The following is a 16,858-nucleotide window of genomic DNA, read 5'->3' on the forward strand; positions in this document are numbered from 1 at the left end:
TCACGACCATATACATATATATCAAATCATCACGACCATATACACATATATATCACATCATCACGACCATATACACATATATGTCACATCATCACGACCATATACACATATATATATCACATCATCACGACCATATACACATATATATCAAATCATCACGACCATATACACATATATATCACATCATCACGACCATATACATATATATCACATCATCACGACCATATACACATATATCACATCATCACGACCATATACACATATATATCACATCATCACGACCATATACACATATATATCACATCATCACGACCATATACACATATATATCAAATCATCACGACCATATACATATATATCACATCATCACGACCATATACATATATATCAAATTATCACGACCATTTACATATATATCACATCATCACGACCATATACACATATATCACATCATCACGACCATATACACATATATCACATCATCACGACCATATACACATATATATCACATCATCACGACCATATACACATATATATCAAATTATCACGACCATTTACATATATATCACATCACCACGACCATATACACATATATATCAAATTATCACGACCATTTACATATATATCACATCATCACGACCATATACACATATATCACATCATCACGACCATATACACATATATATCACATCATCACGACCATATACACATATATATCACATCACCACGACCATATACACATATATATCAAATTATCACGACCATATACACATATATATCACATCACCACGACCATATACACATATATATCAAATTATCACGACCATTTACATATATATCACATCATCACGACCATATACACATATATCACATCATCACGACCATATACACATATATATCACATCATCACGACCATATACACATATATATCACATCACCACGACCATATACACATATATATCAAATTATCACGACCATTTACATATATATCACATCACCACGACCATATACACATATATATCAAATTATCACGACCATTTACATATATATCACATCATCACGACCATATACACATATATCACATCATCACGACCATATACACATATATATCACATCATCACGACCATATACACATATAGCGCATCATCACGACCATATATACACATATATATCAAATCATAACGACCATACACACATATATCACATCGTTACGACCATATACATATATATCAAATTATCACGACCATATACACATATATATCACATCGTCACGACCATATACACATATATATCACATCATCACGACCATATACACATATATATCACATCACCACGACCATATACACATATATATCAAATTATCACGACCATTTACATATATATCACATCATCACGACCATATACACATATATATCACATCATCACGACCATATACACATATATATCACATCATCACGACCATATACACATATATATCAAATTATCACGACCATTTACATATATATCACATCATCACGACCATATACACATATACACATATATCACATCATCACGACCATATACACATATATATCACATCATCACGACCATATACACATATAGCGCATCATCACGACCATATATACACATATATATCAAATCATAACGACCATACACACATATATCACATCGTTACGACCATATACATATATATCAAATTATCACGACCATATACACATATATATCACATCGTCACGACCATATACACATATATATCACATCATCACGACCATATACATATATATCACATCATCACGACCATATACGCATATATCACATCGTCACGGCCATATACATATATATATATATATCACATCATCACAACCATATACACATATATATCACATCATCACGACCATATACACATATATATCACATCATCACGACCATACACACATATATCACATCGTCACGACCATATACATATATATATATCACATCATCACGACCATATACACATATATATCACATCGTCACGACCATATACACATATATCACATCGTCACGACCACATGCATATATATCACATCGTCACGACCATATACATATATATCAAATTATCACGACCATATACACATATATCACATCATCACGACCATATACACATATATCACATCGTCACGACCACATGCATATATATCACATCATCACGACCGTATACACAATGTGACATATATATCAAATCATCACGACCATACACACATATAGCACATCGTCATGACCATATACATATATATCACATCGTCACGACCGTATACACATATATATCAAATTGTCACGACCATATACACATATATCACATCATCACGACCATATACACATATATATATCACATCATCACGACCATATACACATATATATCACATCGTCACGACCGTATACACATATATATCAAATTATCACGACCATACACACATATGTCACATCGTCACGACCGTATACACATATATATATCAAATTATCACGACCATTTACACATATATCACATCATCACGACGATATACATATATATCACATCATCACGACCATATACACATATATCACTTCATCACGACCTTATACACATATATCACATCATCACGACCATATACACATACCGGTATATGACGACCGTATAGACATATATATCACATCATCACGACCATATACACATTTATTATATAGGTAGTATTTTTCCTGTACCACGATTGGTCAAAATACCGTCACATGATTGACTACAAAACACGATATTGACTTGAGTTTTCTGATAAATTATGATATTGACTTGGGTTACTAAAAATAGACAAGGAAACCCGTATGAAGGGGCTTACCCCGCTTTTCAGCCAATCAGATCACTCGGATAGATGGCACAGTGTGTGCATTAAAAGTTTATGTTAAAACCCGTGTCTCTTTCATTATATAATAAAACAATTATAGACTCTTGTAGAGGTCGATATCGGTTTTTATTGACCTGAGAAAAACAATATCGGCCTCGCAAGCTCGGTCGATATTGTTTTACTCAGGTCAATATAAACCGATATCGACCTCTACAAGAGTCTATAATTGTATAATATTACATACATCACGACCGTATACACATATATCACGACCATATACACATAAATCGCTTATTGCATGTAACCTATATAGGTATAGGAAGCTAGTACAGAAGTTAAACCAGCATCCGCACACATTCTACTCTGAATAGGATGAGACCGGATATATCGAATGGTCTGTTATAACGAACTGAAGGCGTTTCCCTTTCAGATAAAAATTGTCCATGAGTATAAATGTATAAATACATTTTCTGCGTGTTGTAAATTATATAAAGCATTGTAAATTACATCCTATGTTGGTATAAAGCATAATATTCTCGTGGACTGACAGGAGGATAAAACGGGCATTGCAGCCAATATGACTATCATGTCAAAAACATGGACAAGGAAGCATGCGATAAATAGAGCTTACTTTCAAACTGAACAAAGACCGACTGACCAATGACCAGTATGTACCAGTCTTCCTACAGTATAGGCGTTACTGCGTCATCCGTCCTCTGACCACCCCCGGGGTGACACGTGGACGATAATCTCCTCCACCGATGTACGACTACTTCGACTGGATGAGTTTGGGAGTGTTGAACAAGTATCATGTACGTCATAATCCACCGGTGTATTTGTTTGGGGCTTTACATCTCTCTTGTCTTAGTTCACAACATATATCACGCTTGTAGTTAAAGGTCGAAGGTCGTTTCTAGTACGACTGTGTTTTTTATTAGCCAAGATTTTCTTTGAAAAAATGTTTCATGAATTCGCCGAAAAACATTTCATATTCCGCCGACCTCATGTAAGTACAAGTTTCAAATGAATCATATAAAATAACATTATTAAAACCTGTTGAAAAATAATGTTAAACACTACAAAGCACCAATGGAACAAAAGATTCTCCATTTCCCCACTCCCACGTATTTTTCTTTCTATTTCTATCTTTTTAAATAATTTGAGGAAATAGTAAATATTTATTCATTAAGACTTTTAAAAATATTTCTTTTCTGCCTGCCTACCTGAATGATTGGGCTTGAAATCCATGAACCGAAAAAAACTTTTGTTTGTTGGTTTGTTTTTGCATAATTTCTCGCGTTGCAGTTAACTCTGCTCTTCGCATTATGTACAAAAGAGGGAATTCGAACCAGGCTATAACACGGAACGTGTGATCACGCTAAGACCTTTGCCCCACCTTTAACGTAGCATTTGAAAGGTAATGGTTGTATTTGTTCTGTTAGTTTCAGCCCATCAGTAGTATGTCGACAAGGACGTCACTGATGATGGCGCGGTTCAGCTTCAGCATCGTCATCCTCATGTGTTGCCACGTACATGAAGGTAAGCTGTGAACCTCCACATCCCCTTGACAACAAACACTAACAGCTGACAAAAACATTTTGCTCTTCTCGCAGGCATTACACTGGCATGTAATCCATTGTGAAAGAGAAAGTCGGTATTGTGATTGTCATGACGAACTAGTGATCTTTGAAATACAAATTTCGTTCTCTTTGTTCGACCAGGATCCGGTGATCCAGGGTTGAAATTTAAAATTCGACCAGATAACGATACTTGGTCTGTCAGCACCTTACCGAAGTGATAAATGTCATCTTGCTTCACTTTCGGATGTAAAAAAGTGTATTTACACGAGGGACTTATAACTTTTCGGTAATAATGTTTTAAGGGTCTCGCCAACTACTGATATCCTAATATCCAACTACCTCATAAGCAATGCTGCTCATCGCCAAGCAATACAATCATACACCGCATATACGTGCCTTTATGTCTTTTTGAGAGTATCTTTCCTTCACCAGTGGGGTGAACCAATCAACTTCTAGCGCTTGTTGACATGTTGATATGAAGCATGTTTACGCAATACAGGGTGATCTGCATGATTGTAAAGGCCTCTCACTGTATCGTACATTGTGGTGGAGGGTGATGGCTGTCAGCTTGCTCTAGAGTTGCTCTAAGATATATAGATCCCTTCTCTGAAATACTACAGCGTCGCCATCGCTATTTTAAAATGGAAGATGTGAGCTGGTCTGTAATGAGTTTAACGTGGCAATTACGGATATTATGAGCGAGTGAGTTGAGTTTTACGCCGCTTTGAGCAATATTCCAGCAATATCACGACGGGGGACACCGGAAATAGGCTTTACACATTTTACCCATGTGGGGAATCGAACCCGGGTCTTCATTATGACGAGCGAACTCTTTAACCACTAGGCTACCACACCTCCCTATTTTACGGGTTTGGATGGCTAATGGTTAAGATTAGCTGTTCTGTACAGTACGTCAGTGACATCACGGGGAGGCATCTAAAATTGGAGGGAGACCGGAAGTGACAAAGATCAAACGTTACCTACATTGCTGAACCGCGAACAAGGGTGTGGTGGTGACAAGCCATGGATCATGGTTATTCTGGGATTCGACCTAACAAGAAGCAGATTTCGAAACTGTCAAACAAATATCCCTTCTAAACAATGTTCCATTCGTACATAATAGGTGACTGCGGTGCTTTTAGGGAGTTTGTGAGAGTTTTTGGCCGCTTTTAGCAATATTCCAGCAATATCACTTTAACTACTAGGCTACCCTACCGCCCCGTTGCTTTTAAGAAGGTTATCATTATTCATTCCTGGATAAGCTATTCCTAACCCAGGGGCGGTAGGTTAGCCTAGCGATTAAAGCGTTCGCATCTCGCGCTGAAGACCCGGGTTCTATTCCCCACATGGGTACAATGTGTGAAGCCCATTTCTGGTGATATTGCTGGAATATTGCTAAAAGCGGCGTAAAACTAAACTCACTCACTATTCCTAACCTCATTGCTTGTGCTCTGCTTGCTTACAGCACCTGCTGCTGTGCTTACCAATGTTGACAGCCGCTGTAACGTTGACAACGGTATCGTGGCTGACATGAACAACTGCGGCAACTTCCTCGTGTGCCTTCAGGGTAGAGCTCGGCGGGTGATCACGTGCTCTAAGGGACTACTGTACGACACCAAACTGCGCATGTGCAATCACAAACACAACGTGGACTGTGGACGACGTCCGCCCAACGCCGACGGTAAACCCAAAGCTTAGCCAACACATGGGTCGGAACACTAACGCTGACTTAGCTCATTGGTCTATACACATGCATGGCACATCATTGGGTTTAAAAAGGCTTTATTCATGCTCATCAATGCTTTCAGGAACTGTTGTTCATCAGTTTCGTTAATAAATCATATTATTATATTACATTTAAAGAAGTTTAAGATTCCTTCATATTACTCCAGTTACTCTGACAGATAAACTATGGCAATGTAAGATAAGATGCTCTTTCACTTTTTCAACTGGTAATTGTACAAGCAGTGTATGAAACAAGTCAGAAACCCAGCCAGACATCAGGGCTGGTAACTTCAAAATGTTACGAGCTCAAAATGGATTTAACCAGAACAGACACCAAGATATGATGAATTCACTCAGATGTATGGGACATAATTTTAATTTTTTTACCAGACTATCGGCTTGCTGTAAAATAAGACCGTCCGTCAGAAATCTCGGGCGGTCGGACGGGCCTTCTTTCATACACTGGTACAAGCGATAGCTGCAGTGTCCTGAAACGGGGACACAATAGTCATTCACTTACAGTAAAACTCGGAACCAACGACTATTTGTCGAGTTGTGTTGTTCGACTAAAGCAGTGACAATATGACAACATAATGAAAAGTGCTGATAAAGATTCTGTCGGTCCATATACATAGGTCGCCCTAAATGATATATCGAGAGAAATGGGTTCGAGTTGACCAGGGTTTACTGAAACTGTGACATTGCACCAACATTAATGAGTGCTCCAGTCAGTGAGTGATACTTGATATACAGAGACACCCTTCAATCTGGACCGTACGTGTTTAGTGACACTGTGATCGTACTTCCGGGGAGATACTTTTATTGAACAAGGACAACGTACAGAAAACGATAACGTTGGTTTTTAACATGACTCGTCTCTGACTCGTCCACCATGAGAGTATTTATGCCTCAGTATATTGTATTTCACGACATCAAAAGTCTGAGTCACGTGTTACCCATCATATCATGTTTCCTAACATGGCCGCAGTGAATTCGGCATCTATTACATACTTATAATAATCATGAATCAAGGCATAACAGCAAATCTATTTCATATCGAACCAACTGCCCTTCATGTCACAGGGGGTGGTGGGGTAGCCTAGTGGTTGAAGCGTTGGCTCGTCACGCCGAAGACCCGGGTTCGATTCCCCACATGGGCACAATGTGTTAAGCCCATTTCTGGTGTCCCCCGCCGTGATATTGCTGGAATATTGCTAAAAGCGGCGTAAAACTAAACTCAGTCAGTCAGTCATATCGAACCAACTGCCCTTCATGTCACAGGGGGTGGTGGGGTAGCCTAGTGGTTGAAGCGTTGGCTCGTCACGCCGAAGACCCGGGTTCGATTCCCCACATGGGCACAATGTGTTAAGCCCATTTCTGGTGTCCCCCGCCGTGATATTGCTGGAATATTGCTAAAAGCGGCGTAAAACTAAACTCAGTCAGTCAGTCATATCGAACCAACTGCCCTTCATGTTTACCTTGTTTGAAGAAGCAAGAAATCTTATCAATAAAATAATCAACTGTGATAACGCCCAGATACTTGAAATACCGGTTGAAGGAATCATTGTACAGAGCAAAGCCCTTTAATATAACTCAACGTAGATTTAAGTGTCTTTCGAAAAGTGGGGTCTCTGGAATAGTACGGATGTACTGTATACACTAAAGATATGATATGTCCTAAGCCCAAGCCAGGGATTGTTTTCTTTATTAGCATTATACACTGGCAGCCAAAAGAAAGTATACACTATGTTTAGTGCTGGCTAAATAGCACAAACAAGAAATGATTATACGATGGTGAAGTATTCAATACGGCTATGCTAGTTGTAATACCGTAAGTTTACAATGTTTTCGCAACTGTTTCCTTCCTCGTAAAGTTTGGTATAGACCATTCTTAATGAGGCCTCATGAATATTCATATCTGTACCAAAACGAGGCTAAATGGGGCAAGGACACAATTGCATAATGGCGACAAATCTCAATGTGTACTTCCTGGTTTCAAATTTCCCTTGAACGGTACATTACGAAACTGTCCAGTAGTTCAGGGAAATCGCAGAGAAATGGGAAAGGGCTACACAAATGTTTCTGTAGCATATCCACAGATTGAAGGGTGAATAATTACCGTACATCACGACACATCACGATAAGTCATATGACCTAGATATCTAGGTAACGTTTACCATGTTGCGCAGCATTCATGAAGGGAAGCTACTCTAAAGTCACAATAGTGGAAATATTACCAAGGGAAGTCAATTACGTTTACTTTATGAACATATGAACAAAGCAAAAGACTAAACGTATTTCCTGACCTGGATTCAAATCATCCACTTCCACATGGGAGTAGTGTTGTTAATCCTTGAGCTGGATAATCGAAATTATAAGTAATATGTAGATCAAGATAGCTCTCCTCGAGTGGATCTGGACCAAACACATTTTTTGTATTATTCAGGTGATGAAATTATTTGTTTAGTATTTTTTCTGTTTAAAATGTTTTGTCCTATCGACTCTGTTTTATAGATATAGGGTATTTATTCACGCATTTATTTTCAGTTGTACAGGACTAGTGGTGATGGCGATGTGCGCGTAGCTGCATGTTACAATCGCAGAGGAAAAACGAATCGCCACATCATCATGTAGAAACTATTTATTTCAATCAACATGAGTGGGACCAGAGACCATATCTATTATATGGTCTCTGGTCGGACACAATGTGCAAGACAAAACTGGATGATTTTTTTCAAGTTCTTTCTTGACTGATTTGGAGGTGAATAATTATTTTACCTAAATGGACAAGTGGTACCTGCATGGGGAATATTTGAACCAATTTTCAATACTGTGTTACTATACCATAAAATTGATTTATTGTAGATCAGGTGTATTTATTCTGTACCACTGTAACTGAAGACATTTTAAGGAGAACATATTATCAGATTAACATAACAGGATTCACACTACAGCAAACAATTAACCCAAATAAATAACGAACACCTGGAGTGCAGTTAATAAAAATTTATTTTGAAATGGTGTCTTAAAAGTCCAATAACAATAGACACATTCACAATAGCTTCCAACTGTAATACTGATGAATAACAATACAATTTTCAGAGGATGCAAATTGAAAATATATTGGGTGCAATATTTATGTTGATAGAAGTATCCTTTTAGATTAGTCTGACATGAATGGCAACAATTACAGCTGGATCAATTCATAATTTATCATAGTTTTCTCCCCTTACACATTATCATAATCTCTTACCTATGAATGATGTTTTTTTCTGATTCCCAACTAACTCTTTTCAAACAGGATGAAATAAATTCTTTTTCATCAATCATTAATTAAACAGCAGCAAATGAGTTACATCTACAACTATGCCATTATGAAAGACCTTTCTATTATTCAGTTAAATCCATCAATGTGTATGTATTACAGCTGTCTCTTTTTTCATCCATCATTTACACAACACAAAAGCACCAAACAATTTCATTTACATTCATGTCTGTCAATTTTTGTGCTGTTTGGGCAAGGTACTTCACAAAACCTGGGAAGATATTCAACAAATGAAAAAGTTCCAGCTAATCAGTGCCAATGTTTGAAATGATGGAATACTGTAAAATGTTCAATCAATTTTTATCATCATACATGAATTTACAAACTCCAAACTTTTCAAGTTCAAGTTTTCTGTTCAATTTTTCTATTTTGTCAACCTTTTCCTTGAGTTGCCTCTCCTGTTCATGTAAGTTTTGCTGGAGTTGTTCTATGTAGGACTGGGGTCAGTGGCTGCTGTATCACTCTCTGCTTCACTGTAATATAAGCATTGTAAAGCATCAGTATTATCTCTTCGACCACACAAACAATAAATATATCTCTGGAATTACAAATATACATCAAGGAATAGAGGCTAACATCATTTCATATTTTAGACAGTATGGGCAATCAATATTTTTATATGTAAATAACATAGCATATAGGTCAAAGTTCAGTTGTATTAAATTCTTTAAAACCATGTCAGTTGGCAAAATTAACTTAATACGATCTGACATTCTTACTGTATCTGAGATGGTGACTGTGGTAGATTCCTTATGGGAGGTTCATGAGCTGGTGACATGCTCTCTGACTCTTAATTAGCAGCATCTGAAATGGATATTTAAACACTAAATATATTTCAGTTGGTGTAATTAGATTGTCCAGTAATATGTCCTGTATCCCTGAAGTACTGGTCAGTATGCAGTAATTTTGAAAGTAGATACATATTTAAGATTTTTTTAACAGCATGTGTATGTCCTGCATATATATGTACTTGAAATGTTACTTTGATTTGCAGCCAATCTAATTTCACTGATACAGAATATTTGCAAATAAAATTCCCTTGCCATCATGACAAGAGTGTCTGCACATGTCCATATGTTTAATTTTTTTTAATATATTGGACCGATCATAATTTATGACTAGGGGGGTGATGATGATTTTAGGTGCGGTGTTTGTGGGGGTTGGGGTGTCTCCCAGTTTGTTTTGGGAGGCAGGGGGAGGGGCAAATTGTGTACATATGAACTAGGGGGTGATCACTGATTTTGAACATGACAATGTGTGTGTGTGGTGTGGTGGGGGGGGGGGTGGGGTTTGGATGTGTCTCTGTGTGTGTGACATTCACATTGTACATGTGCCCCTAATATTAAAACCATGCATAGTGAACAGTTTGTACATTACACGGCAGATCTAGACTATGCCATGTGCCGTAATTATTTTGTACTTACTATGAATCATTTTCCAGGATCTCTCCGTATTTTCGTCAACCACTGCCTTCTTCTGATCTTATTCTTGGGAATATGGTGAAAAGATACCGTAAAATCCTTACGGGCATCACTCCAACGCAAAGGCACACAGCAGTAATCTTTCCTTTTCGAGGTCGCCATTTTCAAGGTTGGGTCAACCTATGTAAGCCTCGCTTTCGATTTGACCTCGAGGTCATGCATATTGGCTAAGAATGGTCTATAGCAACCGTTAGAAAACTTCCTGCTAATGGCGGCTGGGAGAGATAGCCGATTCAGGTGGGATCACGTGACCATCAGCAACTAGCGTTATTTCTTTTATTTATTTGTCAACTTTTAATTTTAATGATATGAATTCGGGTTTTATCATCCAAAACTGTGTTCCACAGGAGATATCGCTTGTGTGAGATCAAACGATATCTCCTAGGAGATATCATTTTGACAGTAGATTTTGTACAATGCCCTAACAATGCTATGACGTCATGTACTTGATGACGTCACAATGCTATGACATCGCTGCACTGCAAGTCTAATGGCAGTACCATGTTCAGAGATGTACATTTTTCATTGAAAATTAATGAAGAGTGATTTTGGATGATAAATAGAATCTCACCCTCGTGTCTTCTGATATCAAATATATCAACACTCGTTGATAAAAGTAAAAATATCCTCGGCAAGCCTCGGATATTTGTAACTTTATCAACTCGTGTTGATATAATTGATATCAGAAGACACTTGGGTGAGATTCTCTATATATTCTATTTCGAAAATAAATATGATCAACTACTGACAGAAATGAATAAAGAAGTGCTCACAGGGAAAGCAATTATGAAATAATTCGTGTACTCTAAAGCCAACTGCATATGTCAGTGGCGAGTACACATCATGGCCAGGTATTGTTCCATTCTGCATATTCAAGGAAGATCGCCTCCGTGATCTAGTGGATAGTGCGTCTGACCGGAGAACGGAACTATGATTGCTGGTTCGATTCCCTACCACGTCATACCAAAGGTCGTTAACACTAGTACTTGATATTACCCTGCCTGGCCTTCGAAATTAAGGGGTAAAACAAGGATTGGTCGGCTCGGGGTCCATGTCCAACTGCGGCAAGGCATCTTAGTAGGTTGGCGCACTACCGCACAACGCACACGCACACGCACGCGTACGCACACACGCACACATACAGGAACAAAGGCCGGATATTGGCACTTTACTTACCTGGAACTACGGGTAGCTCGAAATTACGAAGTGCCCCTGTACTGTACTCTACTGTGACGTTAAAGCATGTTTGCAGTTCCCTTGTTAGGTAGAAATGATTTGGTTGTTTGCGTTCAGACACCAATAAACAGCGTATATATTTTCCAGATTCGAATCGAGATGATTGACGATTCAGGGATGTTCGTGACAGCCATTAACGGCGTGAGAGCCGACCCCGAAGACCTCACGGCGTGGCTGGCTTTTGACAGATTCAACCGACGGCTTACTATCAGTAAGTAACATCCGAGTAGTAGTAGTAGTAGTAGTAGTAGTAGTAGTAGTAGTAACACAGCCCAAACAAAGGTATGAGTAGTGGACGATGGGGTAGCCTTGTGGTTAAAGCGTTCGCTCGTCACGCCAAAGATCCGGGTTCGATTCCCCACATGGGTACAATGTGTGAAGCCCATTGATATTGCTGGAATATTGCTAAAGAGCGAGTAAGTCTAAACTCACTCACCCACTTGGTAGGGAGCATAAAGGGGACAGATGGTTGAAATGGCAGTAGCAGGTAGTTGCAGAGTGTTCTTCTGTGTCCCAGATCTGATGAATGTGTCTTCTGTTACAGTCATGATATGATGAATGTTATCCTATGTACCACAACATATCCATGCCGATATTCTATGCCTAATCATTTCATTGCAGGGTATGGTAAATGTTCTTTTATGTTCCATACACTGTTGGTGAATGTTCTCCCATGTTCCATACACTGTTTGATGAATGTTCTCCTATGTTCCATACACAGTTTGATGAATGTTCTCCTATGTTCCATACACTGTTTGATGAATGTTCTCCCATGTTCCATACACTGTTTGATGAATGTTCTCCCATGTTCCATACACTGTTTGATGAATGTTCTCCCATGTTCCATACACTGTTTGATGAATGTTCTCCCATGTTCCATACACTGTTTGATGAATGTTCTCCTATGTTCCATACACAGTTTGATGAATGTTCTCCCATGTTCCATACACTGTTTGATGAATGTTCTCCTATGTTCCATACACTGTTTGATGAATGTTCTCCTATGTTCCATACACTGTTTGATGAATGTTCTCCCATGTTCCATACACTGTTTGATGAATGTTCTCCTATGTTCCATACATTCTGTTTGATGAATGTTCTCCCATGTTCCATACACTGTTTGATGAATGTTCTCCGATGTTCCATACACTGTTTGATGAATGTTCTCCCATGTTCCATACACTGTTTGATGAATGTTCTCCTATGTTCCATACATTGTTTGATGAATGTTCTCCCATGTTCCATACACTGTTTGATGAATGTTCTCCCATGTTCCATACACTGTTTGATGAATGTTCTCCCATGTTCCATACACTGTTTGATGAATGTTCTCCCATGTTCCATACACTGTTTGATGAATGTTCTCCCATGTTCCATACACTGTTTGATGAATGTTCTCCAATGTTCCATACACTGTTTGATGAATGTTCTCCCATGTTCCATACACTGTTTGATGAATGTTCTCCTATGTTCCATACACTGTTTGATGAATGTTCTCCTATGTTCCATACATTGTTTGATGAATGTTCTCCCATGTTCCATACACTGTTTGATGAATGTTCTCCCATGTTCCATACACTGTTTGATGAATGTTCTCCCATGTTCCAGGCATCAGGGACTATGTTCCCGAGGATATGGAGACTATTCTGTTCCGGTTCTACTCCTTCGCAGACTCGGGAGACTGTAGCGGCCGAGACTGCCGCACCCCACGATCAAGACTTGTCAACAACAACGGGTAGCACCACCCGAGCCACGACACAGCGGTTTGATGTTTTGATTGAAAATGGGATTCTTTAAAGATATATGTGTGTATATATATTAACAGAACCAGTGAATTATGTGTCAGTACGCTAGCGTTGAAAGCTCTATGGTCATACTGACAGTGCCAGTACAAATTACCGTTTTACTGGTTGGGTCACATGATTGAGTTTGAATCACGTTGTAATCAGGTGGAAGAGCGAGGGTCACGTCGCTGGATCTCATCGTCTTGCTTTGTCATGTGGGTGGAGCTGAGTAACCTAGAGGAATGAAGATGGATAACAGGGTTTGGGTCACATGGTAGGGTTTAAAACATGGGTTGGGTCACATGTCAGATATTTGATGTCCGACTTTAATCCACTGGTAGGGGTTAAATAACGAAGATTTAAGCCACATGGCATATGTTGGATAACACGGCTTGGGTCATATGACGTTAGTTTGATAAGAAAGTTTGGGTCAAATGGAAGGGCTTGAAAACAGGGGTCGGGCCACATGGTAGATTTTGATAACAAGGGTTGGTCACATGGCACATTTTGGATAACAGGCTTTGGGTCACATGGCAGACTTTTGATAACAGGCTTTGGGTTACACGGCAGATGTTGGATAACGGGCTTTGGGTCACATGGCAGCTGTTCAAAAACAGGCTTTGGGTTATACGGCAAATGTTGGATAACAGGGTTTGGTAACATAGAGATGTTGGATAACAGGGTTTGGGTAACAAGGCAGATATTGGATATTATTATTCTGATCTGTTGTTAGGGGTTGGATTGACGACAGAAATTAGATCGCGCGGTAGGGTATCAGCTAGATGACAGGTTAGATGTGAGTGACTGTAGTGAATTGCCCATGCTTGAACCTAGCCAGGCGTTAATGGTTTACTCTGTAACTGATAATGCGATAATAAGCGAATTATATATGTCGATTCTATTTCCGCCTTCTAGTGACTTAGGGGTCAGTGTGCTATCGATCCATGATCAGTGGGAGGTGTTTGATGGGTACCAGGAAGTATAAGTGTTTGATCACTGACGTAGGTATCTGTAAAGTGTTTGTTATCAAAAAGATCCATGTCCTTAGGTGTCCATTACAACTGTATCTTCAGACCTGGAAATGTACAGGCTTGGATAGATAAGTAGATCTAGTAGCAGACAGTGAAGCATTCATCACAAAATCTCTAGTGCATGCTACCACCATCTTCAGATCTACGTACATTCAACCAACAAATATACACTAAATATCATCGATTAAATATGGCTGTCCTGTTTGAACACTGGGAACACTAAAGCCAACATTCTGTATGTTGTGCTCATGTAGGCCATCGTTTCAAGCCTGACATGTCAACACTAAGCTAATCACTACACTTCACATTCCAGCTTAATTGTTTCTGCTGGACTGTAACTGTGCGATCATTTACTCCACGGTAAGAATGGACAACATGTTGATATAGGCAAATATATAACTCTGAAAATCATGATTTAGCCGAAGGCTGGTCCTCACTACAGGCGATTATTTTCTAAAACGTGCAAATCAGGTGATAGCTTGAATGTTCTACCCTATTCTCATAATTTTTAGGCGTTGATACGAGGATTTACGGTAGCGTGCACTGGTCGATATAGAAATTAATGTATCATTCACCGTTAGTAACAGAAACAGGGTGAATTGCTTCCTTTTCATACTTTCATAATAAACGTGGTTATAATAACAGTTTAAACTGATTACTTTATAAATGTGTTAATGCAAAAAAAGTGTGCAATCCGCCCATTTTATCGTAAACTGATGTAATAGTTTAGTTGATGTGAGAGTATGCTGGTACACCATCCCTTCATCGGTACCCTCACAGATCCTCGGTGTGGTATGCAGCTATAACCCCTGCAGCTGCAGCTGTGTGGAGGTCGGCTTTTGTAATGTTATACATGTATATGAATATACTCGATAACGTCTACTTCATGGTGTTCGTGTTATGTATTACCTGATGACCAGAGTGAAGTCTTTTGCCTTTGTATACACATCGCTGCCTATCATAACGTGTCGTGTGTGACTGCACCCGTCGTTGTTGAGTGGGTTAGCATAGAGGTTAAGGTATTCGCTCACCACACTTAACCACCGAGTTCGATTCTCTCCCAGCTGTAAAATGTCTAACATAATGCTGACTTGGCAACGAGGAAGGTTCAACAGAAGGGAGGTAATTCAAGTGTACAGATGTTTTGAGTTTTCCATCAAATCACAATCCTGTCTTAAATGTAAACCGAATTCCCACTTTGGATAATTAAATAAATATTCACTATCGTAACTTGTATAATGAAAAGTGGGTTTTTCTTCAAATAATCATATCCATTAGTGGTCAGTCATTCTTCTTTGGTAATAGGGGCGATTGGGTAGCCTAGTGGTTAAGGCGTTCGCTCGTCACGCCGAAGACCCGGGTTCGATTCCCCACATGGGTACAATGTGTGAAGCCCATTTCTGGTGTCCACCGCCGTGATATTGCTGGAATATTGCTAAAAGCGGCGTAAAACTAAACTCACTTACTCACTCTTTGGTAATATTCACTAGACTTATATGTCCCTCCTTGTCAATATGAAGTGGAGAATGTGTTATGTCCAAAACGATTCGCCAATCCATTACGTCAAATCGGTGTTCGCTCCGATTATATTTCCAGGTCTTAAAGCACCACCCCGTGTTGTTAGAAGCGGTGTTAGACCAACGTCACTACAACGGCAGTGATTGGATGAAGTTTCAAGGAAGTCATACATGATGGAATTGGTTCAAGTTCTGATGGTAATGGAATCTGAGCCAAACAGACCGGTGATGGAGAGTATGAGTAACTGCCACATCATCAGGTCACAATGACCTGATCTGGCAGTTAATAGCGTGTGAAGTACTGCCGCTTATTCTTCTGTTCGG

The sequence above is a fragment of the Haliotis rubra genome, unplaced genomic scaffold (genome assembly GCF_003918875.1).
Source record: "Haliotis rubra isolate DU_JTF1 unplaced genomic scaffold, ASM391887v1 Scf72, whole genome shotgun sequence".
In the NCBI taxonomy this organism is placed as follows: Eukaryota; Metazoa; Mollusca; class Gastropoda; order Lepetellida; family Haliotidae; genus Haliotis; species Haliotis rubra.